Below are 5,302 nucleotides of genomic sequence, written 5' to 3' on the forward strand. Positions count from 1 at the left end.
GCGAGAGGGAAAGACACTCGGATGAGTTGCAAAATCACACAGGAGTCACCCTCATTGCTGAGGCTTTAAAAGCTCTCGCTGCCATGTAGACTGCCAGTCGCAGCACTGAGTTCCTTCTAGTCTTCCCGTGTAACCGTCGAAGAAGCTAAGTAGCGTAAAGGCTGCCTCTTGAGTGTGAAGAGCCAGTGAATTTTTGCCCGCGCATTGTGTGCCCTGAAGGTGTACGTCGGCCCCAAGTCACAATGAGGTTCAGCAATGTCCCGATCTGCCTGGTAAGCCCAGTGTATTTCAGGTGTATCGTGGGTATGGTATCTACAAATTAACTTTAGGTTTCTTGCAATTTGACCAGATGTATGAAAAGATATCCATAAAGCAAAACACGGACCATATTTTTAAAAACCGTAATGCAGGTCTCCTTTTCATAGCCGGAAGATCAATTTCCTCATGTCATGGTGTGTTTTCAAAAAAAAAATGCTCGTTAAATATTTTTGCTTGGAAGTTACCGTGAAACAAACGATTCTTTAGAGCAAATTGCTAACTGCCTTATTGGGGATTTCGCTGTTGAAGCGCTTAGAACAAAATTTCAATGTTTCCATTTCGACTACTAAGCGAATGTGTTCGTATGCGACGCTCGCTTTACTACTATAAACAATGAGTCTCAATTCCGTACTTCCCTCTCACAGCAAAACCAAGCGATAACAAGTAGCGGTAAAAAAAAATTCTAACACCTTCATCCGGTACTTTGTCCACACTGTGCGACGAATTGGTGTTCACAAATTTCCTGAATGTACGATAGTAGTCACATTAAAATCAATAAATGTTTAATACCCCTTTGTGGTAAAGGACTGTAAAAGGTATTGCAAACACGCACGTCATTTAAAATGAATATAGAAGTGCATTTCGAAGTTCACAAACGCGGGCTAACATCCCATGCAGGCGTTGCTGATCTGCATCTTACCCGCGGCGTTTGCGGGAGGCCAGTTCGGATTCGGCAGCAGCTTCGGTAGCGGACTGGGGAGTGGCTTCAAAGGCGGATACGCGGCTGGCTTCGGAGGCGGATACAGTGCTGGATTGGGGGGTGGATACAGAGGTGGATTTGGGGGCGGCTTCGGGCCCTCCTTCGCAGCAACAAACGGATTCACACGCCAAGAACAGTATTACGTAAGCGCTCCATTTCATGTTTTCTTGTTCATATTAGCGCTAAATAAGAAGCTGTATTTCGCAAGGTAGTGTATGTTCTTATGCCAACAAACAGTTTTAAAGAAATTGCTCGTAAGCTCTATCAGGACGAATTCGTATATTCGCGGAAGTATTATCTATTTCGTTTAAATTTGCTCCGTCAGCAAACGTTAGCAGCCGAAGTTTTGCGTACAAAAGAAATGTCAGAATAATTGTAAGAAACACCGGCGCATACCCTTTCCTATAGCCTGCCAATAACAAAACAATGAAAGGGACCGGAACCTTGCCCAATTTGTAAACGTGTGTTAGACGTAGTAGACATGAACAATCGACAAAAGTAATGGTGTGTTAACGCTTTCATTTTATCCCTCATAATACTGTCTTTCCAGCCCTCATAACGATGATCGTTTTATGCTTCGGAAAAATTGGCCATTCTGGTTGTGTATTATATCAGCATGAGAAATCTCTGAAACATTTCTTTAAAAGTACCTGCGGCGAATTGACAACCACTTACCACAGTACCTGTCTCTCATAGTATACGTAAGGCATTTATACTTTCTTCGTACGCAGCCGCCGCAGCCGTACAGCTTCGGCTACGACAACGTAGACGAGTTCGGCACCAAGACGTACCACAAGGAGCAGGGAGACGCCAGCAACGCCAAGACCGGCTCATTCGGCTACACGGACGCCAGCGGCCTCTTCCGCCGCGTCAACTACGTCGCTGACGCCGGAGGATTCCGCGCCCAGATCGACACCAACGAACCGGGGACTATGCCCGGAGCAAGCGCCGACGCCGTCTTCAACTCCAACCCTCGTCTGGCCGGTTTCGGCCGCTACTCGTCTCCGTACACGGCTGGTGGAGGCTTCGGCGGCCAGGGCCCTTGGGCTGGTTAATTGAAGGCACCGTGTTTACAGTTACGAAGCTGCTCCTTATACAAATGTGCAAACGTTGCCCCTTAGTTGCGAAAACAAGGGGTCTCCGAAGTGAGGTTATGGGGATATAAACAACTACACCAAAAAACAAAAAAATGTTGAAATATTTTTGATTCGTTGTTCCCTACCCTCTACGTTTACTGCCGTGAGTTTACCGGGCAATCTTATTCCTGAAACATATTTCTTGTGTACAGGATAATCAACGATATTTGAGGGGCTAACAGCGATTAGAAGCCCCAAACTGTGTTCAAACACAGGAAAATGCAGCTCGATTTTTAGGTAAAAGGATTTCGGCTGCTTTCTTGTTTGAGAATTGAGAATAATACGCAGCTCTCCCATCGACCATCATTACGCCGACTGCGCCAAAACGCTGTAATTTCAGCCCAGTGGTGTATGCCGGACAGGACTAGCTTTAACTATAACAGACGTTTCCTAATAAGGTATGCAGGGACTCAAAAACAAAATATTCCAAAATTTAGAAAATACCGTTAAATTGAAGTTGGTGGACTACGCCGAAGCACTCGTATGAATTTGTTCTTTCATTTTGTTGAAGGCCTCTGAAAAACGGATGTGTGTGGGTGTGGAACAAAACGAAGAAAATAAGCCGCTGGAGCATGTGCAACGCGTGCTAATATCAAGTTATTGTCGGTAGTGGTACCTAACTAATGTCAGGCTTATCGGCCTTCTTCTGACCGAGCCGTTTGATTTTATTTTGAGCAGCTGCAATGTGGACATGTCCCTAATAAGTATTGTAAAGAAGTTTCGCGTTAATCACAACGGGACGCAGTATCAAGGCAATAATATCACTAAGGAAAGTAACCGCCATTTCAGTCAAATTGGTTCTGAGGAAGACCTGGGACTTTCCTTTCCAAGAAATAATGCAACTACGTTTGCAGAGAAGTACTATGAAGGACCTGCTTTTACAAATCGACTCCCAAACTTCCTTTATAGTGGTCCGGGAGGTATGCTCCCTGGAAACGGGATGCGAGCAGTAGAGGTTTAAAACGGTACCTTATGATCAAGCAGTATAATAGTAACAGCTGCCAAAGAGCTCTGGGTTGCTGTCAGCTTTGTGAGGAGCTAGAACTTGTATGGGTGGTTATCGTCTGCACTCAAAACGTGAATGTGTGTGCCTAGCAATCCTTCATCTTGTCATACTTGTGTGTATCTTTCTAAAAAAACCCTGGAACACGTTTTTTGCAACTTTTTTTTCTGAATTCGAATAGTTTTCGGAACGTAGGGAACAAAAACATGCCGTACCTAGAGGGTCTCAAAGAACCTCAGCCAAAAATAATTTCTTTATACCCACAAGATTACTTACTACTCGCTCGAAATGTTTTGTCTCTTTCCCGTTCTTAGCGCTCTATGAGCACTGAAATTAAGTCATTATTGCTATGTAGCGGCTATTGGCTGGCTTCCTTCCAGATACAGAAATAAACGCATTTGGTAGCCACTTGAACAAAAAATATTAGTGCCCTTCCACTCTGTGAAGAAGGATAACCTGTAAAGCTGGACGCATTGCACGGAGTGCACAAAACAAAGCACGTTTCTTGTAATTTGCGATGGAGCACACTTCCCATTACCTTAATGAACCTCTGAAGGATCCAAGCTTTGTTCTTGCAGACAAACATGGAGCTGCCTGTGTTGCCGCCCCCCCCCCCCCCGCCCGCATCTTGCTATTTGTGTAACACACAAATCGAATCTGCTCTACAACTAAAGACTCCGGACAGGTCCCATTTGGCCATTTAAAGTCCGTGTTTAAACCTCGCACCAGCACAACGGACACGCCATCCATCAGTAGGGTATGAAACATTTAGCTGCGCGTGCAGGCCCACCCACCCTCCCGTCTGCTGTTTTTCACTACAAACCTTCGCACGCATAACCCGGCAACCATTCATGTGCGCGAGCTCAGAAGTGACAGATGTGGTCGAAAATATCTCCTAAAAGCCATCTGAAGAAGTGATATTGGCTCACGCTAGCGTTGCAAGCGAGCAAGTTGCTGTTTATCCGAGAGGGATTCGCAGCTACTTGACAAGCTGAACTTGAGGCTGTAACGGCGGCGCCAGCAGCTTTATTTGTTTTTGCCCCCTTTTGCGCTTGTGTTCGGCCCAGCGCTTTAATTTCTACTCTTCTTCCTCCAAACGAAGGGCATGCATCCGTGCCACAAGGTCATAAAACCTGGAAGCCCTTGAGCTCCATTCTCGCGTACAAACATGTGGCGGCCCAGTTCCCTTCCCCCTCTTAGGCATCTTACTACCTCTGTAAGATGTCTGTGTAACATGTCAACCCACATCCGGACCACTCGATTGAGGAAAACAGCCGACTAAGCGCACTGAGGCATCTCATTTCGACATCTCGATCTCCCACCAGCACAACCGGTATTTCACCGGTAGAGGCATGAATCCTAGCTGTGTTTGCACGCACCCCTTTTTCCATCCGCAAACGGTGCACGCATAAATCGGTAAACGGTGATAGCGGATACGCAGGCGTGAAAGACACCGGCGAAAATGTCGCTCCGAAGGCCTTCCAAGTTGAAAAAGAAATATGGGCTCACGCCACCGTTCTGACTGGGCTTGAAGTTTCTCTAAACCCGGCAGGGACTCGGAGATCTGTGGCGAAGTGGAATTTGAGCGGAAACGGCGACGGCGGGTTTCGGTCGTTTTAGGGGGCAGCCCTTTGGCAGCCGTTACCTGGGCTTCGCCGGAGCGGTGTCTGTTCATTCCCGCGTAACCGAGTGAGCAAGCGCAGCAGCGACGAAAGAAAGAAAACGGAGTGGAGTGCATAGCGACGGGTGAGGTGGAGTACGACACGTGCGGCTACGGTGTCATCTCTGTCACTGCCTTTCCCTCACACATGTCTCATGCGTCGCAACCAAGGAGCGCCCTCCACCTGACACTTTCCCCAGACGCTGTTCCATACTCCGCTAATCCAAACCACGTGACATTTGCGCGGGAGGTTCAAACACGATTTTCAAAAACATGTTGGCCGCTCCCTTGTGCGGGGCAATTTCGAACCACGTGACATATGTGTGGGACGTTCAAACACGATTGGCAACATGGTGGCCTGCGGCGGCGCGCTGCGTGGTAGCAGCAGAGTAGCGGACGTCGCCGTGCGTTCGGTGATCACGCGAACACTTCCTGAGGCGCACCAGAAATGCGCTGTTATCGGGAAGACAACAGCTCGCAGTGCG

The 5,302-nt window shown here is 47.4% G+C and overlaps 1 pseudogene; it reads left to right on the top strand.

The window, feature by feature from the left end:
• Nucleotides 1–242: 242 nt before the first annotated feature.
• LOC144164751 (cuticle protein 10.9 pseudogene) lies at nucleotides 243–2,073 on the top strand (annotated as a pseudogene).
• The last annotated feature ends 3,229 nt before the right edge of the window (nucleotides 2,074–5,302 follow it).

Source organism: Haemaphysalis longicornis, unplaced genomic scaffold (genome assembly GCF_048455015.1).
Source record: "Haemaphysalis longicornis isolate Haplotype H1 unplaced genomic scaffold, Haemaphysalis longicornis Haplotype H1 scaffold_138, whole genome shotgun sequence".
NCBI lineage: Eukaryota > Metazoa > Arthropoda > Arachnida > Ixodida > Ixodidae > Haemaphysalis > Haemaphysalis longicornis.